The sequence below is a fragment of the Vanellus vanellus genome (genome assembly GCF_965231255.1).
Source record: "Vanellus vanellus genome assembly, chromosome: 4".
Classification (NCBI taxonomy): Eukaryota; Metazoa; Chordata; class Aves; order Charadriiformes; family Charadriidae; genus Vanellus; species Vanellus vanellus.
The window spans coordinates 52,510,284-52,536,430 of NC_138909.1; the positions used below are offsets into that span (position 1 = coordinate 52,510,284).

Consider the following 26,147-nt stretch of genomic DNA (forward strand, 5'->3'; position numbering starts at 1 on the left):
TGTGGCTGAATTTCAGGCATCAGAAACAGAAGACGCTTTGTCTGGACTTTCCCATGTAATCAGCAACCTCTCTCCTGCCCGTCTTAGGCCTCTGTTCACTTTATTACTACTATAGTATCCCCTAGAGACAGACTTAGGAGGCATTCACCCCCAAACGTCCTGTTACCTTAAAGTGATTAGTTATTTTCTCAGTAACCCATTACATGCTTTAATCCTGGTTATGGGAGTGTGTAAAGTGTGGCTAGCCAGTTATATGCGTATATAAGAAAGCACAAAGTTGACATAAAAGAACTTTACCATTGGATTTGATCAGTATCGAGGGGAAGTAAAGTCCCCCAAACCAGATGCTCTGCTCTGAAAGCAACTTCAAGAGGGAACTTTGTGTACAAACCGAAACCTTAGCTGGGGATTGCCAATATCTAGCAGTTCATCAGCTGGATAGAGCGACAGGAACTCGTTGGGACTAATCTGAGCAACAGCTAAAAGTAAGCCATCCAGACTGCTCGTCAGGGTGACAAGCCCCACACTTATTCCAATATGTATCAATCATTTTTAATCACTAATCCAACAGCTGAAAGAGGAAATACGCCCAACAGATATCAACAAAAAGACTCCATTCGCCTTTGGCTCAGCCAGCAGTACTTCCCTGTTGTGCCAAGGGAACAACCTCCTCCCCTTTCCGAGGCCTCTCCTCCCAAGGAACATCTAACTCTCCCTGAGCGGGAAGCCTCTTTCAGCGTGCCAGCTGGGAATCAGGGCCCTGGGCTCAATCCCAGCACCTGTGCCTAGTTTTCTTACAGAGCACAGCCAGCTGCTCTCCCAGGTCTGCTAAATGCCCTGTATACCCTATTTCTTTTCATTTCTATTGCTTTGGATAAGCGATGCGAATGTGTTGCTTATATTTGGGTTTTTGCAAATATGCTATTTTACATGTACTTTAACGTGGTTTGTGTTAAGGATCATAGCGGGGTACTGACAAATGGAGCCATGCCATGTTTTCGAAAAACCTTAAACCAGGCTTGTTGAAACAGTAGTGCCCAGAACCCCTGTACTATTTTTGAGGGAATTTGAAGGTGATATATCCTATAACCGCAGGCCACTTTGGAAACTAGTGACATGGAGTTTGGGAGGAAGAAGTGTTTTTGATGGCTGGTGTTTGTCAGCCAACTTTTCTGGCATTACACATGGTAGCAGAGAGTATAGTTGACCCTGAGGGTTCACAAACATTAGATAATTGCTTTGGCTCCAACTTAGTTCACAGCACGTTAGACTAGTCATTTCTATCTGTGACACCGAACTATCAACTGCAAACTTCCTGTGTGGAAATAATTATGCATCTTTTCCGAGTTTGCATTATGTTCTTATTTATCCATCAGTTTTTATGCAGAGAGGTGAGGTTAGAGTTAAGAGAAGACTGTTGTCACTGCTAATAGCTTGACTCTGAAAAGCCTTCATATCGTTCAAAAATCCTAGTATAAACAGGAGCCAGACTCGGGCTTGCATTCTGTACTGCAACAGGAAGGGGATACACAGAGGTCTGGAAAATAATGAAGGTGGGAGGAAAGTGAATAGAAAATGGTTATTATCACTGCTCATAATAGCATATTAATTCAATCAGTTTATCTAGGAGCAGGGTTTAAAAAAGAACAGAAGGAAATACATTTTCATATGAACTCGTTGCCACAGGATGTTATAAAACCCCAAAATATAAATAAATAGGTTCAAAATGAAAATAGACAAGTTCAAGGAAGCTAGGCTTAACAAATTCTCTGACGCATGCTCATCTAGATGCAATGTCTGGTTCAGAAGTTAGGAAGTCCTGAAACTACCAATTTTCAGAAGCACGAATGACACAAGTGCGTAAAGAGCTACTTTTCCTATGCCCCGTTTCCAATTCTAAGCATCCATTACTTCCCTTCTTGGTTTCCCTTGAGGAAAGGACATGCCTGAGCTTGCTTTGAATTTTAAAAGCCTTCTCCATTCTGCACAAATAGAAGTGAGAATAAGAGACCATAAATGATTACCCATGGGCAGCTAATGAATACCGTAGGACGTGAGTGCTAAATTGGAACCAAAGAGGTGTCTGAGGTGGACTGAAGGGTCACTGTTCCTGGGTCTCAAGCCACTTGACTTGAGGCATGCATGGCTCGCCCCATACTGTGGCTGTTCAGTTAATCCTAGACAAGCACAGCACTGTTTCTGCCATCCTTACAACTCCAGATGTTGCTGTCACCAACAAAAGAACAAACAGGTTAATAGAGATGGGGTTTTTTGAAGAAAAGTGTAATGGAAGCAAGGTCAGAAAGGAAAAGGATTTGAGTAGAGTTGGTGATTTACACAGAACTTTGCAGCATGAAACTCTACCAGGGTAGGGAACTCTCATCTTCTCTGGTGTTTCCTCTTTGGACTTTACAAAGTCCAACTTCTGCCATAATCTACCTGCCAACAAGTTACAGTCTATCTCCCTCTAGTGGGTAATTACCCATGAAAGCCATGAGGAGATGTGCTTTAAAAATTTGCCTTGCATGTGCCTTCCATTATCTTCTTTCTTCAGTTTACTTTCTTCTTCTTTCCTCTGTGATCTTTCTCACAAATACATTCACTGTGTTCTTGATAACCTCTGAGCATCACGTCTGCTCTTCCTCCATTCTTGTGCTACATGAGGCGTTGGGCTGTTTGAGGGTTTTCTATTTGACTTTGATGTAAGTGGAAATGAAAGTAAAGCAGCTGCCCAAGAATGGATTTAAAATGAAATATTCTAGACACTGGTGGAGGCATGTGAGCAACACCCAGTATGCTAGGGACTGAGAAACCTGGGAGAAAGAAACCCCTAAGACCCACCTTAAATGGATTCCTGAGGTTTGTAATTTATTGTTTCTATCTGGAGTCAGTAAAAAGAAAGTTGGGTTTACAGTTAGGTTTTCTTATCCTTAAAGTTGATTTATTTAGGTGGAAAATCTGCATTCTGCTTAGTAATTTGCCCACTTTGCATTTGTTGTTCCATTACCAAAAATATTAACAGCAAAATACATAAGCCAGCTGTGCTATATCTAAAGTTAGGTCTCTAACAGCAACAGCTAACTACCAAAGAGTATTCCCAGAGCAGAGCTGACATTAATTGAGAAAGATAGTGCTCTCAAATATGTCGAGACAAGATGCTATAGAAATTGATTTAACCAGACCATGCCTTTTGTCTATGGAACTGCCTTTCTCTCCTTTGCAGAGCATTTAGACTAGATACTATTGCTGTTACTCCATTGAGATTAATGGAAATATATTAGGGATGAATCTCAAAGGTGTTTCCTTTCTCTGACTACTCTGATTTTTTTGTCTGGTTAAGCACATTTTGGAAAACAAGATGAACAAGCCAATATTGTCCAAATGAAAAATGACAGATCTGGTTGAAAAATTTTTAGGTCAGGCTTTGATAATAATACGCTTCTTGAGTGATAGTGGGCTTCATATTAATCATCATCTGTTATCTTTCTGTCTAAAACTTTGAATTGTCTAAATAAACCAACAGGAAAGACATTTTTCTCCAGTCCAAGTATCTTCCAGGTTCCTTGAGCCACTGACCTTTTTCTCAATTCACTGTGGTAATGGTGTTCTTCAAAAGTCACTAATTAGAATCCCAACAGAGTCTTTATTATGGCAAACTTAAGTATCTGAAGGAGAAGAAATGAATGAATGAATGAAATGGAGATAAAGTGGAATTTAATTGAAACAAAGTAGATCATGGATTATTTGTTCTGAGCAAATTCTGCTCCTACTAACATCTATGCAATCCGTATATTTACATTATTTTGTGAAACAGCATCATACAAAAATAATTTTGCTACATAGCACATCAGGATTATCAATAGAGTTATTTTACTTATATGGGTAAAAAAAATTGTAGCTTTTGGTCCTTTTATAACTGAAATGTCAACATAACTTATTTCTTTTCACTGTAATAAAGATGAAATTAATTCCAATCCTTCTCCTATATCAGTAACAACATATTTTTATTCAGCTGAGACATTTCATAAACCTGCTGAAGGTAAGAATTGCATACGGCTCCACGACAGGATGTGGAGGCAGGGAGAAGGTACTGCAGAAGAAATTTAAGGATTTTTGTCTCCAGAGCTTTACTTGCATTGATGTACAGGAAAAAAAGAATCCAGTGACTATCAGCTTTCAAGACCAGCTTGTAGAGCTGACAGTAAGAAAATGTTCTTTTGCTTCCAAATTGAGTACATTTGTTCTAGAATTTATTAAGACACTGTAAACAAAGAAACTTACAGTGCCACATCCTGTTCTTTATTTAGGTTGGATGAGAGCTTCATTTGGCATAACGGAAACTAGAACAACTGCACTGGGCTAAACGAAAGGCCTGCGAGTCCCTTTATCCAATCTCTGGTCATAGTCAGAAAAGAGCGCTTAGGGAAAGAGTATGAGAAGTAGGGCAAGCATAGAGTGTTGCTGTCATTAGCCTACTCTGCCTGCAGCAGGGACTGTTGTATTTCATCGCTGCTGATAAAGAAACACAGAAGGTAGTCTAGTGGTCTGAGCACAGAGCTGGGAACTATGAATCTGTGTGTTTCAGTCTTGCCTCTGTCACCAAGGTTACTTGTATATCGCTGTGTCCCAGCTCACGTGCATGTGTGCTTGTGGCAAACCTGTCTTCCAGCCTCTGCACTGCAGAGGCACACGCTCCCCACACTTAGGTACCCACGCTCATATTCATGCTGTAGTTGGCCAGGTCTGGTATTACGGTTCGGAGAGATTTGTTCCTCCCTAATGAGCTGCTTAACATCTGTGTTGTTTCCTGAAGAGCTGCGTAATATCCCCCTGCATTTCTCATTGTGCCCCCTTATCTCTCCCCCATTCCTTCTGGTTCCTCTGTTTTTTCACATGGTTATCATCACCGGTCTTTGTGGTCCTTGTGCTTTGTCTTAAGCTTGCCATCCCTCAGTTCTTACACTCCAGAACAGCAGGCTCAGTGGAGTGTAAAAACTCTGCAAATGTTTTCCCTGACTGTGTAGCCCAAGTCAAGGCCAATCTATCAGGTAGCATGGAGAGGCTGACTCTTTCAAGTGTTCCAGCTGAAGCTGCCAATAAAAAGGTGATGCTGTTACATTTCCCGTACAACCAGAAAGATAATGTTTAAGTCAACTCCTTAAAAATTTTGTTTAAAAACTATGCTCCACATTGCTTCAGGACTACCCTGCAGTTCCCAGCACCATGAGATGACTCCTGAATCGACCCTCTGAAAATTAATCCGTCGACTGCAGGCCCACTTCTGGTGATCTCACAACTTCATAGTTGCTTGCAAAACTCTGGCACTTCCTCCTCAACTGTCTCCTCCAATGCATTGTTCCTGCCTCCATTGGTCTACTGTCCTTGCAGAAACACAATGTAGAGGACTGGCAAGCTCCACACTCAGGGTACTACTCGGAATACCACAATGCAGGCAGGTAGATAGGGAGTTGCAGGAATTCCTGTCTCCATTTGTAACCTTGCAATAGAGAGCCTTTACTGTTTTGATGCATTACTTGCCCTCTACAGCCATTGGGCATATCCTCATTTCTGCAAGCTGATTCAAGCTGGCTGAATTGAAGGGCTGATTTGAGGCATTTCTCCCCAAATCCTTGCACCTCAGGTTGAGCAGAACCCTGGAGAGCTCCTCCTCCTCCTCTTCCTCCTCCTCCTCCTCCCTGTTGTTGCCTCCAGCTGTGCTTCTGCACAGGGCACAGAAGCTGGAGTAAGCCACGTGCAAATCAGGGTTGAGTGGTAACCAAATATGTCTAACCCTGGGGGAAGCTGGTGGGACGAGCAGAGTCAGGAAAAGTAAAGTAAGAAAGCAAATAAGCTGGAATATACAGGCCTTGGTATATTGGCATGTCAGTGGAGGGCTGTGTATAGTAAATAAATAAATACAGGTACACGTGTTTTAGCTATTTCCCCAGGGTAAAGTGAGCAGGAGTGTGTTCAAAGAGTAATATTTGATTTATACTGTCCTGCAAGCACAGGTTCAATAGATACATTAGGAAGTATTTATAGGTTGTATCCATGCATGATCAAGGAATTTAACCAACAACCTGAATAATCCGCAGCATACGCCAAATCCCATCAGTCTGATCCCAATCCCAAATTCCTTACTTCTCAGCATTACAATTTCACAAGTAATTAAAACGGCTACTTAGCTACATTATGTTATTATGAGCAACATCGCTTGTCAAGTATTTTAAGTATGAAAAGTGATGTTAATTGTTAGGCATTACTACCCAGGTAAAAATTACACCCCAGTGTTAAGAATGCACAACAATATACCATTAACTTGTTTAAAATGATGGCTTTAAAAGAGTGATACGTTTTTCTTTTACATTTCTACTACAAGACCTTTGCTATTACTTTGTTCATTAAAATTCTTTTTGCAATAAAGATGATTCAATGATTTTGCAAACCAGCCTCATCTCTAGAATGTCGCAATTTGACAATTTCAAGGCTTTTCAACACAGACCCTTGCATATATGTCATATATCGCATTGCAGATTTCATCCAATAGCGGAAAATGTACTCTGAATGCAATATCATCTTATCAGTATTCTAGCACCATAAGCTTTCTCACTGCAAGCAGGGTACTGTTCATTACAATGAAACTGAAAATGGAATAACTGAAGGATTGATTTATATGACCTTCACTCAGGAATGTTCTAATTCTGATATAATCTCTCTGCCTGAAATCCTAAACACTGTATAATTTTGATTTATTACCCTTAAAAGAAGGAGCTTAGATCTATAGATCAACAGAATACCTAGTATGAAAAAGAGTGGTGCAACAGCTCAGGAAGACGGCAAGAAAATGCAGATTGATCATGTGACTTCACTCCAAACATTGTCTCAGCCAGCAAATCCAAGAACAGGGCTGAAAGCAAGTGGAAAAACATTATGCGGATGTTTTCACAAATCCACTCCGTCACTCAGAAATCTCTCTTGATTATATACATTTTTATAGCAAAGATAAAGCCTGTTAATAAGTTAAAGCACGAACCAATCTGTTTACTAAAAGCTGCAGGAAATGTTTATTAAATCAGCTAATTTATGGCAAAACATGACCAGAGCTTGATTCCCGATACACTACACAAAAGGCTGCTTTACCAGGCAGCTCTGTTTTCCTCCCGCACCAGCAGTATAACCTATTCTGTGCTATTCTGTCCTAACATCCGCTTGCCACGGGGGCCCAGGGAAGGCTTATCTATGGTGTGAGGGTATGTTGGACCTGTCTCTGACTGCTAGCAGGTGAGAGCTAGAGCAGCCCTACAGCATGCTGCTTAAAAATAATAGCTATTTTTAAAGCAAAGTAGCTGGATCTGAATCAAGTAGACCCTTACTGAATTGAAAGGTGAATCAGGTTGCTTGCATTACTACTTGGATTTTTTTTTGGTGAGGTGAAAAGAGCAATTACAAGAAAGGACAGATACAAACTATTTACAACAAACTGGTTGATAAACGTACACTAAAAGCCCAATGAACAGTTTTAATACCTTCCAGAATTGAAATCAACAGGTCATTTAATTTTAAGCAGACTAAGAAACAGAAATCTGCCCCCCACCTTCACTTTTTCTGTTCTTAACCTCCTTCCCTCCCACACACTCAGCTCACACTTCCCACTTAGCCACTTCCCAGTCCCATTTTGGACAAATCTTTATCTTATCACCCTTCTCTTGCAAATCCTTCTTCTTTAGAGCACTTAACACCCTCCATTTTCACAAAATCCACCTTTCACAAGTGGTACCTAATCAATCTTACTTTATCCGAGCCAGAAAACGGAGGGGTTTCTTTAGAAAAAAAATATTTTTACGCAGTGCATTTTGTGGCTGGTATGAATACTTTGTTTAATTCTAGCAGATGGTAGTTTCCTCTATGCAGGAACATTTGTCTGCTTCACTGTTTTGCACAATGCTAGTCCAAGCACATTATTCTCACCTATGAATGGGCCTGTTCCTTATTACTCCCAAAGATCAAACATTACACAACTCCTCCAGTATTTTTCACTTAGGGACAGCCTGAGCTACAGCTACTGCAGCCACTGTAAAAGCACTACAGCCCCAGAGAGATTATTCCTTCCTTCCTGAATACGTTAGAGTGGCTATACCAGGAACTAAATTTGTGCTTAGGCATAGCAGGAAGTGCCTGATTCTTTTTATGTATTCATAGAAAGAAAAAAAAAATAGAATGAACTCGGGTGGAATCAAATTTAGTATATTTATTCCCTCAGCTATATGGACACAGTTTTCAAGAGTAATAAAAGAAATTATTTATATCAAAAACTGTTCTACTAGAATGACATAAAGGCCTGTAAGCAGTGGACAAAAGAGAAAAAAAGCAGTGCATGTTATTTTTATTATCAATCAGCACCATAATCATACATGGTGCATATCAACATATATGAATACAATACAGACAATATTTGATTCTTTGGACTAGTTCTGCAAAACAGTCCTGGCATGTTTGATTTTCAGCATGAGCTGTTTATTGAATTCTGAAATGAAAGTATTTATCGGTAGGAAAATCAAAACAGCAGACAAAGTAATATAGTCTTAGATTTCCCAATGGTGAATTCATTAGCAGAGTCAATTCTGGACTCAGCCTGGCATCTTATCCACCAGACAACACTCGATTTCCAACATAATGACAGATGATTGTAAAAGCTTAACACTGTTTTGCTATGCTGGTACAGCAGATAGGGATAGGAGTGAGGAGCAGCATGGTATCTTCTTCGACCAATGGCAAACCATTAAGTACGAGAGATTAAGAACTAGACTTTATTAGGATGATTATCATTACCCTCAACGACAACTATAAAAAGCTCTAAGTCAAATGGTTCTGACTCACTTGTTGAAGGGTACTAGGATCTGTGGAAGAAATTCTGGGTATGGGCTGTCACCGGTGGCTAATCCCTCTGGAACAGGTGCACAACAGTTTGCCAGTCCCACATCATAGCAGGGCTGGGAGCCAGGGGGATCCAGCTCATAAAAGAGATGCCTGTTTGGAAAAGAGGTGAAACAAAACAAGAAAGAGCACTGCCTGTCTTGGCAGCTCTCCTGAGTGGCTTCCACTGGTAGAGTTTTGTGCCTAGCACAATTCAGAAGCCTTTCTCCCCACAGTGCACATCACTGGTAATACCCTACCCGTCCTTCCCCAATATCAAGTTCTCTGGGCCACAGCAGCAACTCTCGGGTGAAGTACTTTTGCAGCCAGTATGTTTGTAATTGTAAATTCAACAGATTCTCTATAAACTGTTGACTGTTAATATTTTAAAATATCACCGGAATGCATAAGTAGCAGATCAGTCTAACCTGACTAAGATCAAAGAACATTTATAGAGCCCTTTCAGGGCAGGAGGCAGAAATATTGCAAAATTAATTTTTCACTGATTCAGATACAACTATTAAAAATTACATGTTATAGAGTTAGAGAGGACCCTATCGTCAGACCTACACTGGACAGACTGAAAGACTTATTGAAGGGATTTTTTTTTTTTTCCTTTTTCATCTGAAATATAACATACCTTTCACCACAATATTTCTGCCTGATTAAAGTAATTGCATTGATGGAGAGTATATCAGTCATAGTTTGATTATGATTACAATTTATTGTGAACTTAATGTATTCATTATTAACCTGAGTAGTAAAAATATTAATACTAGTTATTAAACTTGAGAACAATAAAAAAAAAAAAGAAAAAAGGGAAATGAAGCTGATTAAATGTCTGGCTCCTATTGATTGCCAATAGCTGCTAGTGTTAAATTAAGAGGTTATTTTATTGTCCTCTGCAGCCAAGCTCAGCCATACTCCATTCAATAACCAACAATTTAGGTCTTTGAGTTAATAATAATTACAATAAAAGTATTCCCCACTTTCTGGCATGCTGTGTTTATTTTAGGATATTAACATAGCAATCCAAATACAACACGTAAGACTCCCTCAGGGCTTTCTGTCTCACATCCCAGACCTTCTGTTTCTTTATAAGCTTTAACAGCCACAGTTATAAGAGATATAAATAGTCCGAAGCACAAGAGAATCCCTCTTCCCTGACAGAATCTTTATTTACAAGCTGTACAAACCTAAGCAGGTCAAATAGTCCCTTGCTGGCAGGTTAATAAGGCCCACCTGCCAAATAAACCCACCAGTGAACTCCACGGAGCCTACATAAATCCAAAAAGCTTGGACAAAAGAAGATTTTCTCCCTAGGAATCACACTGAGACGGGATGCTTATAGTTCAAAAGGGGTTCATCTTTCAAACCCGAGTGCTTGTCTACCTGGCACATACTCATAAGTGTGCAAAAAGCTTGCAAAAACCATGGTTCTTACCTTCAGAAGACACCATTATTTAACGTTTATATTTCAATATTGCTTACAGGACACGTACAGGCTGAGGGCTCCTGTACTGGTGCCATACAAATATGTAAGACTTAAGTCTCTGCCCTTGAGTTTTTAAAAGGCAAGTATAGTTGGGACATAAACCAGATCTTTAAAATTATTTAAGACTTAATATACAATTAATTTGCTTACAATGCCATGAAAGAGAAATGGAAGAATAGGATAACTGATTATTTAAGCTGACCTAGAAAATAATTCTCACAATCCACAGTACATTTTTAAATTAATATTGACCACTGTCAAAGTGGAATTCTGTTCCGAGACCTGAGCTGTTCAAAGACTACTCTTGGGTAAATGCTTCCCACTGAATCAATTACTTCTTTATGTTCTTTCCTGAATCAGCTAGGCCCAGCAACTGTCCCAGTGTGGGCATATCCATAGACCTTTCAAGAGGCCCAGTTGCTATGTTTATATTGCATTGTAAAAAGCTTCTCCAAAGCATCCTTCAGATTTCTATTTGCTGTTCCTACAGTCAGCAGACTGGTAAATTCTGAGAGCATGCCTCCTAATTTATGATACTTTTAGGATGGCATCAGGCAGATGAGGGCAGACAGCTGGGCAGCAGAAGCTCCCCAGCCCAAAACTCTGAAGCAGGAACTCGCAATCAATTCATGAAGGGAGTTAGTTTAACTTTGCATGCCAAGCTGAGAACCACATCAGTGCCCAAGCTGATTCACGAACAGATCCTACGTCCCAGCCTCAGAGATGGCAACAGCAATCAGGGAGGGTGATATATGGATGGAGAGACCATGTGTGTGTGCGTAGAGTGCAGGGATCACAAGTCCAATTTTAACTAATCAGCAAAAGTCTGATGAAGTTCTTTAATGTATCGTGAGGGACATGTCCATAGCAAGCCTACAGGCTGTTTGCTGCCTGCCTATAAAAATCCTCAAGGACAGGTTACAGGCAAATCAGGCAACACATAAAAAGGCATGCAGCTGTTCCTTCCTGCAGGTCTAGAGTGGGCTACACCAGACTCCCCGCAGGCACTAGGGATTACAGCTGTATTAAAACATATAGGATTGGGGCTGCAAGGAGACAACTCACATACCTAATGCTAAGTACATATATTTGCCAGAGTGACTCCAAATATAAGTCAAATGTAACAGTTTTACAAGTGTACATGAAATAAGGAACACCTGTAGAATGTGCATTTAAGATGGTACGCTGTAGCAAAGCATTTAGTCACGCTTTGAAGGCCTCTATGTCAGATCACTGGAGGGAATGCTGGGTTTCAGGATCCTGATATTTTAGGTGACCTGCATGCTGGGAGCGGTGTACTTTTAGTCAGATGCAAAAGTGCCTCTTCTAGCCCCTATAAAGGATTTCTGAGGTGGGGCAGAAGTTGGGGCTTTGAATCACAGGTTAGACTCCTGAATTCTGAGTGCCATTTAAGTGCTTATCTCCTCCTTTGGACCAGTGCAAACAGTTTATTCCTGCCTTGAAGAACCAGCTCAATGCCTGAAGATGCACATAACCTCAGCCCTTCAGCAAATACTGTGTGCCCAGCTGCTGTATCAATTGCAAAAGGAAGAGTGTCCAACACATGGTAGCTTGTGTCCATGGGAATGGTGCTATTATTAGCACAATGGTACTACAACCATGCTCAGCTTCAGTGTGAGACAACAGACTGAGTAGGCTGTCTCCCGCACACTGGCCAAGCCCAACACCTCTTCTCTGCTGAGTACAGTCTTCATTTGAATCGCAGTTTAGTTCAGCTGCTGTAAATGCAGCTGAGACAGTGCGATGTTTTCCTACTGTACGTACGCTGGATGCAGATTCGGTGCTGGAGCCAGAACTGCCACAGTGGGATCGCTCTTGTGTATAGGGTTGAGCTGCTGACAGTAAACTGCAGTGTAACTCCTGCAGGCAGCTCAGCAGCCACCTTTCACTCCCAGCTAGGGCTTGTACACCAAGCAAGGGTGTCTCATAAAATGCCTGCACTGATTTTCAAAGCGTAAGCTCTGGCTCATTAACAATAACTGAAGCGAACAAATATAGCTTAGAGGAGCAAGCATATCACGCTCAAGAAGAGCGTAAGAACATGGTAAAATGTGCAAGAAACACATCCTACTCCTCCCAGTTCTCACAGCAAAAACAGCACAGGTGATAATTTAGCAGTTAGGCCTGCGTTTGCAAGCCTGCTCATCCTATGCCTCGAATCCAGTTGTTTCAGCCCTCATTTGTCAAGTACATTTGCACATACTCAAACACCAATATAAAACCAGTGCTAGGCATCTTACATAAAAGTCTCGAAACAGTTCTCAAAATTAGTGGATATTTCTGAAAACGTCTGTCAATGAGCATTTTTCTCAAGGCATATATACTGAGTAAATGGGATATGATCACAGCTACAATTTCTTAGTACAGGAAATTGCCAGCCACCAACATAATTAGAAACAGTTCATATGATCAAATTAATCATTCAAAAAAGAGCAATTACTGTTAACAGAATAATGGCATGCCTTAAAAAAGAATGAAATTAACCTTTAGGACCAGCATAGTTACCCTCACCATTCTGTACTGAGGCAGCAAAGATTAATATATGTGCAAAATAAAACACTGCATTAGCGTCTGCTGAAAACAGAAGTAGCATTATCTATCTGGCCTATTCAACCCTTAACAAACTTTATTCTTTGGCACTGGCATAGAGTGGAAATATCAATAGTCACTTCTCTGCCAAAGTGGAAAAAAAAAAACCCACAACACAACTTCAAGGCTTCCATTGCTATATAGCTTACCACATTGTATTTATCGCTGAGCAATAATTACATGAAGATTAAGCATAAGTCAGTAATTTGAAATGCAGTAGAACTAACGTTCAAACCCACATTATGGCTCCTCAAAAGCTAAGTTATAGAGTTAAGCTTTAGCCTTAACAAGCTAAGATCTAGACATGCATACCAAATATATTTTTAAAAAATACACAGTTTTGCTCTGTAGTGCTAAACATTAATTTTTATTATTAATATATTTCAGTATTTGTACTTCTAAATGAGATTAAATTTACGTTTATAAACAGTAACAGACTATGCTATCAATAGATAGAAGAGTTAATGTGTTTTGAATCCTCAAGCTGTGTGTTTCTACACAGATCAGATTTATTTTATTCTGAATGTCAGCAATGCTTAAATTAAGTCATACTGATGTTGAAGATAATTAAAGACATATAACTTCTATAGATAAATTTATTAGCGCACTGAAGTTACTTATACCAGGCTGGAGCATGTTAGCTGCTTAGAACTGGTATACAGCTGTTATTTATCATCCCAGCACTGGAAAACAGCAGGAACATGCTCCTCAGTTTTCCTTTCTCCTGGCCCCTGCCTTCCCCTGAAGATGTATCCCACTCCCTCGTGTCTTCAACTTTCCTCTTGCTTTTGCTCCTTCAATGACAATTACCTTCTTTCCACTCAGCACAAATGATGCAAACAGAAATAGGTATTTGTTGAAGAGTGACATTTACTCCATTTTTTTCTTAACTGAAAATGTATCTGGTAAACAGACTGGTGTATAACTCATAGTACAAAGAAGATTTACATTTAACTGTATATTTTTATCAAGGTTATAATTTCTTACTCTGAACAGTATTTAAGCTATAGCTGCACTTAAGACGTCTCTCATTTGGACAGAGACTAACTCTGAAATTCTCTAAGTAGATTATTTTCTTTTTCCCAAAGAATCAACTTTCAATTCAAAAATACTATTACTCCATTTTTATATGAGATTACACAAAACATACAAAAAGTCTGAAAAGCCCGTACTTTCTCATCTTCAAGTGAACTTAAAAGTAAAAACAATTTTAATACACAATACTGAATTTTTTAAATAACCACTTTCAATGAACTTTCATTCAAGTTAATTAGCAAATATACATGTAGGTTCTCAAGAATGCATTTAGTACTATAATTTTAGGGTGACTATGCTACATTTAACATAAAATATTTTGAAACACTGATTTAAGTCTTATACTTCATTCTTTCTTAACTCTACATCAGCAGCTCGCTGTCTCTGTACTAAACAGCATGCAGTATGTTGCATGGCCAAAGATATAAATGCATACACGCCAATAAAGATTTTTCTTAACAGTCATGATGACACACAGGCTGACATGCTGAAGGATCAGCAGCTCTGTCTAGCTATACCTAACATAGCTAAGGATAGATTCAGACAGGGTTCAGGCAGGTTGGAAGCAACAATTACTCACTGTTAATCCAAAGGAAAAACATGGACTGCTGGCCAAAGTCAGCACTCGGGTGATGGGTTGACAGCTGACAGCATGAAACAGACAGTAATGGTGATGCAAGGGACAATGCTGGGAAGGTATCTCCTCTTCAGTGCTACAACAAAACAGAACAATGGGCAGCATGAACTTTTCCAGTGTATCCATGTTTTGAAGTAGAACTACAAAGTCTTCAGTGTTTAGCCCTAATAGGTGGAAGAGTCTGTGAAGCAAGAACCACCATTCTATAGGGCCTCGTACAGTCCTTATCTCATTAAACACCTGTAGTACAATAAACACCGTGGACATGCTGTGCTGCTGTACTAACTTGGGAATATCTGATTAACTCATTGACTGCAGTCACATCACTTGGTTTAATGCTACTTGCAGTTATGTTTACATTGCCACCAAGATGATCTGCATTCAGGAAAATATTTACTAAACAGATGACTAAAATCCTGAATGAAAATAAAAAGGATACAAGAAAGGAATTCAGAAAGCAATCAATCCTTAGGATCCATATAGGAAAGAAGTGTAAACACGAAGCTCCTGCCACAAAGATCTACAATGAGATTAAAAGTGCTTGGTAACTGCAGCATCGTTACAGGAGAAAGGCAACGCTTTAGTATAGGGACTGCTGATCTCCATTATTTCTAATAGCAAGTACCCCAAAATGTGCCCCATCCCCTTGTTAACAGGGCTGACCAAACTCTCAGGGGAGAGTGTTCTGCACTGTTGCATGAAGTAGCGCCACGCATGTAGACTTTGTTTCTGAGCTCTTCCTAACACAATGGAACTACAGCAGCTGCAATGTGGGCCTTACCCTTTCTGGCACTGTCTGTCCCTGTGGTGGCACCAAAAAAAAAAAGAATAATAAAAAAAAATCTTCCTTCAGCTTCAGAATTTCTGCATATCCTAACATATGCCTTAAGTCAGGAGGTTGTCACTGACAACCACTATTGCTGAATAAATGATCTCGAAAAAGTGTTTTAATTGTAAATTATCTTTCAGCCTAGTAACTCTTTGATAATCTCTAAAATATTTAAATACTTCTAGAACAATATGTCACCACTACATTTATTTAAATTCCTTTGAGTTGAACAGAGGGATATTGATCTCAATACTATTTCTTAATACAATATATCCATAAAAGTTGAAAGTAAGGAGCAATAAAATTTTAGATACCAAATGAAACAGGAATCATTAATAAATGAATACTATTATCTGCTCTAGTTGTACATCTTTTGGTTTCAATGACCTGTTTGGCTATCCAAGAAACATCAAACTGTTAAAAAATATTGGCTAATTCAAAATCACATGAAAATGTAATGAAAAAGAATAAAACCTCCAGGAGGTTGAGTCTGGAAATTTGCAACGACTAGAAATAGATTAGAGGACATTTACCTCAACTGCTTTGAAGCCATCTCTCAAGTATAATGCAGCGTGCCTGTTATTTGTCAGCACAAGCTCGTTCTGCACTGCATGTGCATTTACACTGTCAGAAGTTAAAACTTTTTTGGCACTCGGTTTTCAGAAGTGGAATATAACTATATCCACTTTCAACGAATCAGCCTCTTTGTGTCCTGCAGTGGAAAAACCGAGAGATTTTTATTACCATGATACGAGCTCAAGAAAACAGACCATTGTGTTTGAAATTAAAAAAAAAACTGCATGTGCAATTTCTATTTAAAAGTGTCATGACATCGGAGAAGTTTGCACCAATGTCTATGTACAGTATAAACTGGTGCTATTCCAGTTAAAGGTGTTAACTCCCAGCATAAGTTTTCCTGGAAATTTGCATGGTGGGTCTATCAGGAGGCAATTACATGGCTGCAAATCTTAGTCGCATAGACAAGGCCAGTGATCTATAGGAGTTGAAAGGACTAAGGAAGATTTGTTGTCACCTTGACCACGATAGCAAAATCCTACCACTTAAATCTTAAACAACTGACACAGAAGGCAAACATGAGAACTGCATTATCTGGAGGATCTTATGCATTAGTAATAAGTACGGAATAAAAATCTGTTTCTCTTTTATAACTCATACATTTATATCATTGAGCCTGAACACAGAATTTATTCCCAAGAGAAAGTAGATAATGCATTCGCAGCATGCCAATTATTGATAACTAACCTGGTTTCTTATGCAAGTTTTTTTTGGGGGGGGGGGGGGGGGGGAAACAGCAAGCACCCTTGCAAACGTGTCATGCTTTGTACTTTTAATACTTTAGTGTTACTGTTGAACTACAGAAGAAAAGCACACCTGTATATGCCCTTATGTAGCAAAAAAAACAGGATTCACATTTGTACTTCTATTTATTTGTATTGATAATAGTGCCTCTTTTTAATTAGAAAACATCTTTTTTTCTGTAAATGAATATAACAACTCTAGAAAGGAAGCTGAAAGATAAAGTTGTCATGACACTTAATTCAAATTAGCTGTTTTAAAATGTGATGACAGTATCTTTCTCTTTAATGCTGTAAATATTCAAAAGCTAAATCTTGTTTGTCTAACACCTTAAAGATAGTGTATTTTTTTTTTTTACAGAAAGGCTGTAAAACAAGTTAAGGTACCTTTATCACTACAGAGAGGTTTCCTTCAGCCACCTTGAGATTAGTTTTAATCAGTTGATGATTAAGTTTTGCATTACTAAGTAATTAAGTTTGCACTGTTCAACTGTTAACTGCCAGACTAAAAAAGGTGCACCCACCATTAAACACACACATAAAAACATTGACAAACTTTAGCATATAAAAGTAAATCAAGGATTATGTAAAAAAAAAAAATAGCTGAACCTTTCTGTAACAAATGGCCTAATTTCACCACTATCCAGAAAGCATGATGCTGGTGTGTTCCCCTCTTCCATTATCGTCTATTTACCTTTCACAGGAGTTGTGTTAGGCTCTTAGCTACCAGGTTAACACAGTATCCATAGCATCAGGAACTATATTCTCGGCCTTGTACAGAAAACACAGGCTCTCAGTGTTTCATCGAAAGCTTGGAAAAGTTGGCCATTACCTGCTTTACATTATCTGGTGCAAAGGGTCGTGAGAATATTTGTTCCTATCATAATAGGACAGATATTTAACGATTTGGCCTAAAAGAGAGCTGTGCTTTCAATTGGCAAATTGCAAGCACATGTACTTATTATGATGCAAGCTTTTTTTTAAAAAAAAAAAAAAAGAATATATATATATATAAAAAAAATAAACCAGGCTATACTTCGAGAAGAGACAGCTGGGGTAGTTCACAGCCAGGCACACTCGGGTTCTTACAACTACAAGACAGCCTCAAAATTGTGTGCAGTTGTAGGGAAAGTCAAAACATTTGGCTTAAATCAGGGTTTGCAGAGAGCGCACGTGTAGGGCTGCTGAGGCCAGCGGGTGAGGAGGGCACGATCACCAGGCGGGGCGGCCTGCGCCCAGCGCCCCTGTGCCCAAGGGGGAAAAAAATAGTTTTATATATATATATATTAAAAAAAAAAAAAAAACCAACAACAACCAACCAACAACAAAGTTTAAAAAATAATAAAAAAAATATTAGCTTTTCACCGACCTCTGCGGGGCCGGCGGGCCCTCAACGCGCTGTGGCCCACCTGGGGACGCCGCCGCGGAGAGCCCCCCCCCCCCCCCCCCCCCCCCCCCCCCCCACCCTCACCGCCGGAGCGGGCCGGGCCCCACACAGCTCCCGCCTTCGGCCCCACCTCGCCCCCCGCGGCTTTCCCTCCCCTGGCACCCGGCCCGCCCTCCTCTTCCTCCCCGGCGGCGGCGGTAGCGGCCCTGTCAGGGCGGGCGGCCCCGCTCCCGCCGTCCCGCGGCGCGGCTGGCGCTGCTCCCGGCGCTGCTGCTGCCGCGGCCGCCGCCGCCGCCGCTGGGCCGCGCGTGCGGGCGGCTCCGTGCGGGGGGATTTGAAACAGCCTGCTCCAGGGGACCAGCGCAGAGGCCGGCGGCGCGGCCGGGATTTTTCGCGCTGGTTCTGGCCGGAGGAGGGGGCGGGGCCGCCGCGCAGGATCGCCGGAGCCGCCGCCGTTGCCGCCGCCGTCGCTGTTGCCGTGTCGCTTCAGCTCCCGCCGCTGCCGCCTGTTCCCCGGCACCGAGCTACTGCCGCCGCCTCCACCCGGCTCTCGGGGGAGAAGGATGCGCTAGGGCACAGGTCAGTAGGCCGGGAGCGCGGCTGGCTCTATCCCCCCCCTCCCCCTCCGTCGCCCTCCCCCGCCTCCCCGGGGAAGGGAGGAGGCACCCGGGGCACGTTCCCGCAGGCCCCGGGCGGGAGGCGGGAGCGGCGGCGGCGAGGGGCTCCCTCTCCCGCGGGGATGCTGCCGCCCGGCCCCGCGCCTCGCCGCGGTCGACCGGCAGCTCCCTCCCCGGGCTGGGACCGCGGGCCCTGCCCGGCAAAGCGCTGTGGAGGCGGCGTGGGGGGGCCGGGGGTCCCGTCGCGGGGCATCCGCTCCCCCTCTCCGCTCCGGCCTTTTCCCCGAGGACACCCCTTTCCTCCCCCCCGCCTTCACCGGGGCTCCGCTCCCCTCAAACTTACCGCCGGCGCCCCGCCGTCTCCATCGCCCGCCCCTGCCCGGGCAGTCCTCAGCTCCCGTTTCCCCCTTCCCCTGAGGAGGGTTTTTTTTGTTCGCTCCCCTCCGCCTCCCCCCCCCTCCCCCCCCCATCCACTACCTGGCCCTCTCTGAGGGGTCGCGGCCCCCCCCCGCCGTCCTCGCCCCCCCCCCCCCCCCCCCCCCCTTTCCCCGGGAGGCTGCCGCAGGATTGCTGCCGCTGGCTGGGCCTGACTCTTGGGTGGCGGAGGAGCGGAAAGGAGCGATGCCGAGCCGGAGTCCCGGCTGTTGCAGCTTCATCCTCCCCCCCCCGCCCTCCTCCTCCTCGGCGCTGCGGGAGGTCGGGGGTAGCATAAAGGGGTGGAGGGCGAGGTGCCCACCCGTCCCACCTCCCTCCCCCCCGGAGGAGGATGAGGATGGGGGGGGAGGAATCAATCAGTGCAAATCAGAAAGAAAACGGGGGGGGGGGGGGGGGGAAGATCCGATGGGAAGGAGGGGGGAGGGAGGGAAGGCTCCTCCAGGGTTCAAACCGCCTCCTGAAGGGATGGGGTGGCTGCAAATGTCCCCCCCGTGGCGGTGAGGGTGTGGGGAGGTGGAGGCTGCTCCTGCCCCTTCCCTGCGGGTAGGACTGGGATTGGTACGGCAGCAGGAGTGAATGTAACTCTGGAAATGTATGGAGGGGGAAGCCATGTTTGATTTATTCCTCCACTAAACACTGGTGTGATGATCCTTCTACTTACACCCTTCTGCAGTCCATCCTGGACCTGTACGGGAGGAGAGCCTTGTTAGGAAAAACGGGAAGAAAACATTCCTGCGAAGGCGTACGGGGCTCGTTGGCTCAATCTTCATTAAGTATAAGAGGATAGGGCTCTTGTAACTTGAATTGATATTTGTGTGGTAAAAGAGCCTGGGGAACTTGTATTCCCAAGGCCATAGTTACAGCTCATCCGCTGTGGCTTTACCGCTCTGGGGGTGGAGAAGGGAATTTGCCACACTTCTTGAACATTATTTATACTTTGCTTTTTGGTTTTGTTTCTTTAAAATATGTCGGCTGAAAGGAGGAGTAAATACTAGTAGAAGTACAGAGACAGTAAACACCGTATTTAAACAGATTTCAGAGAAAACGGGCCTCTTGCTAGCAGGCATTAAAGAGGCGAGAGGCTGGTATCAGTCATTGCCTGTGTATTTTGTGTGCGTGAATAGTTTCCTTATTGGCATTTGCATTAAAATTGGTTTATAATGATTCTTAAATTTAGGAGCTAGTGCTGCCCGAGCTGAGTAAGCTAAACGAGGTCTGCTTAAAAAAAAAAAAAAATCAACAAACACCCAAACAAGGAAGATATGTTTGGCGTTTAGCCTTTTCAAACATCCAAGGAAGGTAACTGTAAACACTGTAGGGTGGCAATGAAGTTTGTAATAGATTTTGCAAAGAGTCCTTGCTGGTGGTTTGTGCGGACGTATATGGTTGCTAAAATTCCTTAAACACAGAATGTGTGGTTTCAGCTGCAAGAATAAATTGGTTCTTCACCAAAACGTTTGTATGTTAGTAGAATCTCTGTAAATTTGTCACCGAAGCTATGATTTGCTTGTTTTGCTGTGGGAATTTTACTCAGGAAATGCAGCATATCAACCTTAATAAACTCCTCAATTTCACAGTGTGGTATTATTTGACTGTTGGATGTAATCATTGAATAAAACCACTGTTTTGCAGGACTACTCAGGGTTCAATACTTACAGACTATGCAATTTTTGATTGTTTCAGTAAGCATCTATGTCCCATATTATGAAAGCAAGCTGAGATTTCCATCTAGTATGCAGCCACCAGAAAATGTGACATTTTTTTCAGTATTTGAATATAAAAGCTTTGGATGTTCCTAGAGACTATATGGCTAGTTCTTCTGTTAGTTATAGGAGTATCCACCCTCATACATGCCCAGAAAAATTCAGATATTAAAAGTATAGTAACACCTACTAATTTATCAAATAGTATTTGAAACTGTCAGAAGAAACTAGGTCATTATACTTTAAGGGTGTAGATTTAAAGTAGTTTAGAAAATGGAAATTAAATATAAAATATATTTTATTTTAGTTCAATACGAATCCAACAAATGCCTAGTAAGAATGAAAAAAAAAGTGGTTTTATATCTGTAACGCTACGTGCTTTCTCTGAAGCCAGTGGTTGTTTTGTAGATGAGACTATTGCATTTAAATTGCTGCCTGCATGCAATAGACTGGATATTATAACAAAAACAACCTTACTTTGTTTTAGTCTGGAAGCAAAAATGATTGTTGAGGGGGTTGCTTTCTAATATTTGGGTGGTGAAATTGATGTGTATGGGTATACACACTTGTATGTATATGTGTGTGTGTGTGTATATTTTTATACACACGAGTTTGTGCACAAAACATTGCGCTAACAAAATGGCAAAGGAATGGAAAGAAGGGATTTTTTTTCTGTGTCCTATTGTTTGTGGCCCATTCACCTCTCACTTTTGCACTGAGCCTGCTTTTTGTTCCACCGGTGTCAGTGTGTTTCCCAAGCAAGGCCTTATTTCTACAGACTGATAAATGTGTGTCTTTCCTTGTGGTCGATCAAAGCCTATTGACTGCATTGGGACTCCATGCCTATGTAAAGGTTCATCTGCTCTGGTCAGATTAGTGGATCAAGGTTGTAGTTCATGATTAGGAGAAGATACAAGCACAATTCTGCAGCATTTCGGTCACCTCTGGTCACTTCTGCTTACATTACTACAAGACATCTTTTAGGTTTTAGGCATAGAAGCTGGTTGAGTGCATGAAAATTGCGAGTGTTTTCTGTGTAGAACAAGGTAAAGCACCTAGCCTTTTCTGGGAAAAAAATGTTCACCTCTCCTCGAGAGCACTGTGCTGCACAATGGGAAGCGTCCACTAAGTGGTATTGCTGAAAACAACAGATAGGCTAACATTCAGTAATTGAACATCAATAAAGAAATGCTTGATGGGACTAACAGTAATGCAGTAGATGATGATGGCTGCGTATTTCAATACTAGGTTTGTGGCTCTACTATTTGAGCTCTTTCATTACTTTTCTGCAAAGACAAATGAAATGGCCTTACAGTTGAATAAATATGATAGATCTAGTATAATTTTTGAATCTAGCCTTTGGATGAAGGAAGAATGGAGATACTGAAGTGGACCTAAGTGGATAAGTAAGTCCGTGTTTCTAGGAGGCGTCGCTTTCCAGTTAGGATGTAGCTTTGAGAAATGTCTTCACTGAGGATGTGCTGGCGTCTCAGTGAAGTAAATGAGAAGGTGGATATGGAGTATGGCACCAGGATAAGCAGTTGGGAGGTAAAGTGGAGAGAGAAAATAATTTCCCATCAGAACTTGCTGTGGGAGTCTAAATTTTCTTTGGTGCATAGTTGTGGAGGACTTGGGAGAAAGGGGATGGGTGAGGAGAGCTTTGTTGACATGCCAGTAGTCTCCCTGCAGCTTGCAAATTCCTGCAGCTGGTTGAATGGGTCAGCTATTTTATAAAATTAATGGTTACTTGGAAGGCTTTGGTTCTGAGAACATTTTTGAAGGAAAAGAGAGAAACTACCTAAATTCACCCTTCACTGCACCTTCAATTTAGCTTCTCTATGAGCTGCAGTCATTGGAGGTAGTAAGACAGCTGTATAAATGTGTTTACTTTTTTCCTGTCAGTTTACACTGACAGAAATTACAAAAGCGATAAATCAAGTGCTATTTTTAATGTTTTTATCCAGTTGACGGTGTCCAGCATAGTTATTTTATATTTCCTAACATCAGCAGGAAGGGGAGTTTTTGGAATGTGTTATAAGGGAAACTTAGACCATACTCTATTCTGCTGCCCTTGTGGTGAATAGCAGGCTACAAAAATATGCAAGATTCCTGGAGAACAGATCATATATACTAATACCTTGTGTATAGTGATGATGGGTTAACGCATAGTCCATCCTGCATTACTTTGCTCATGAGCAACTCTCAACTTTGTTGACTCTCTGGTACATTTGGAAAGCTGCTTCTGTCCAAAGCATATAATAGATTATACCATAAACTGAATTTTTTAAACGCATTCTGTGTGCAATAAAGAAATACCTTAATCGTGGTTGAACGAAAAGCAAGGTTTCTACTATCCTTCTTGCTAATGTTAAGAAATATTGCCATTACATGGAAATGGTTCTGATAGTACAATAGTGTGATGAGCTACATGTGGAAAGTAGATGTTTGAAAATCTTTCTGAACGTTTCATAGCAATCAGATTAACTTGACTAAGTATGGAAAAGTAAAGTGCCATACGTACTTCAGAGTATTCTTATTTTGGGCAAAATTACTTTGCCCTGGGGCACCGTTGATCTAGGTTCTCAGATTTGACATAATCTGAAACTAATAAAATGTATAAATGACTTAAAGCATGTGTTAAATTGCAAGGGCTACTCAACAGGTGATGGCTCAGTTTCTAGTTTTGTCCCCATCCTTTTAACTTGTCCTATTTTTATCTTGGTGCAAGATAGCAATTTGATCTTGTTTTGAACTTTGGTATTCAGCTCCCCAGCACAAATTGGAGCTATTTTATCCATATTTGGGGTAAGGACACATATGTGGCAAATGATTGGAAAACTATAGCATGATGTGCTGTTGAAACAGACTTTCATAGGAGCTTTAACATTTTTCTTCTGCTGCCTGTGAAGGATACTGTCAGTTTTTTGTGTGGCTCTTCCAAGGAGCACAGGGTGGTCTTGTTCTGTTGGCTGTTAGAGATGGCCATTGAACTGTCTTTGTGAAACCTCTTCTGGCCCATGCCTTGTATCGAAATACTAAAATACTAACATCTCATGTCTGTGCTAAAACACACATAACAAATTAGAAAATACCAGTTTTAAAATAATAGTAATCCTCATATGTATTTGTCCTTGAGGGCTAACATCAGAATTCCACGTTTTCTTTGCCATGGTCAAAAACGTAACAGAGAGTGAATGTTGTGCTGTTCTCTGAGCTCTGCCTTACTAAATAAGAGATACACCAAGGAGCAGAAGATGAAATATTTTGTAACAAAAATATTTTCAAGAAGTCTGAGGCTAGGGGAGATTTTATTAGAAATGTGATCTAAACACCTTTTGAAATATTTTTGAAAAGCTACCGATAAAAGAAGCAATAGGAAGGAGATGCAGTAATGCATCCTTCTGTCATAATGTTCAGGACCCATTTCATTTATTTATTCATTACAAGTTGAAATGTAACTGTTCCGGCTGTGGCATGAGTTAGTCTGTGGAGCTGAGGTTCCCGAGATCGTGTATCAGATAAATCAATTGTGGAACTTGCCAGCCTTGGTGGGATGCCATTGGAGCAAGGAACCTGACTGCACTGGCACTCAGAAACATCTAAATTGGGGAGTTATCTCGGTAGTAAAGAATGCCCAGATTCTACTCTGATAATAAAGCCAGAGGGATTTAAGCCAAAGTATGAACCTTGGAGAGCAGTGTAGGATGAAAGATACGAATATGGATCATTTCGCCATATGGAGTAGTTGCCAAGAACTTTCAATCAGATACTTCAGAATGAAATTAATATTGTGATTTTTCAGTGGATGCAAAATGCAGACCATCAGAAGTTGTTTTATAGTAGTGCTCCTGAACAAACCGGAAACAAATGCTGTGATTAAATGTGGAACATGACTGAAATTCAGCAATAGTGCAAAAACCCAAGTAGTAGGCTTAAAATGTGTAGTAGAAGGGGCATGTACAGTATCTATTCATCAGGTGAATGCTTGTCTTAAAAGTGGTAGTGATAGTTGAGTCTTCAGAAATTCTGCAAGTAAGGGTAGCAACTACAATTGCTTAACACAACTTATTTCTACGGTCAAAACTTTTTAGATGTTCCCATAAGAAGTAGGTACCAACAGAGTTTGCCTCAAGAATGGAATTTGATAAGGCTGTGAAGTAATCCACAGAACTAATGCTGTGCTGAGAGAAAGGACAGCAAAAATGAGAAGGGATACCCTTTGCAAACCTCTCAACACGAAAGTTCTAGAAAGTGGACAAGAAGGATTTGGTTTGTTGGACAGGAAAGTGTTTAACCTCTCTGTTTCCAAGTTGAATGGGTAAGCTACACTGTATCTGCAGAAACATAAATCTTGCCTCAAATTCCAGACCTTTCACAGGTAACAGTCACTGTAATCTCTCTTCTGAAGAGATTCTTGATGTAGACATAGCAAAAGAAATAGGGAATTAAGAACCCTGTGAGTGGTAGTAATGCATTTTGGCAAGAGCATGTTAATGCCCCAGCACAGGAGGATACTTCAAATAATGTCTGAACCAGAAAGGCCACTTATTAGCAAGGATTTGGATTTGTTTGGAGAGGGTGTACTGTTCCAGGTCTCCTGTGAGCTCAGCCCTTGTTGGAGTGTTCCTGGCATAAGTCTGCCAGTTCCGTGTGTGGTTTTTGCTTCGAAGTAATACATCGATAAAATAATTAACATAATCACATGTGTATAGTTACAGTCTGTGTGTAAAGTAGGCCAGAATTAGTCAGTATGGCCAGGATTACATTAGAGGCAGTTACATTGATCACATATGGATATATAGAGTTCTTGATGAAGGGTGCAAGTCTGTAAATAAAATTCCATAGTACCGTTGCATCATTATTAACTACCTCTGAACTTTACCTTCCAGTTCTTTACTTAATGTTATGGGATGTGGAATTGAATGTACCGGGTGAAGGAATTCATATATATTTTCACGTGATACCTGTCTGCATTAGAGAGGGGCGTGATCAGTGCAACGTATTGCTGTTTTTATAAGCAACAGAAGACATGGCCAGCTCTATGATAAAGATGATGATGCTCTCCTGTGTGTGCGTATATATATATATATATAGCTAGGCTTTCATACTGTTGACAAGGCCTCATATATCACCAGTGTCACAGCGCTGCTTTTTAGAATTATTCCAATGT

General features: G+C 41.4%; 1 protein-coding gene across 1 annotated transcript in view; it reads left to right on the forward strand.

The window, feature by feature from the left end:
* The first annotated feature begins 18,725 nt into the window (after positions 1-18,725).
* Positions 18,726-26,147, forward strand: part of NSD2 (nuclear receptor binding SET domain protein 2) — a 75,045-nt gene continuing 67,623 nt past the window's right edge. Inside the window, exon 1 of the mRNA XM_082482220.1 lies at positions 18,726-18,801. The gene's annotated coding sequence lies outside the window, so the exon portion shown is untranslated. The remainder of the gene's footprint in view (positions 18,802-26,147) is intronic.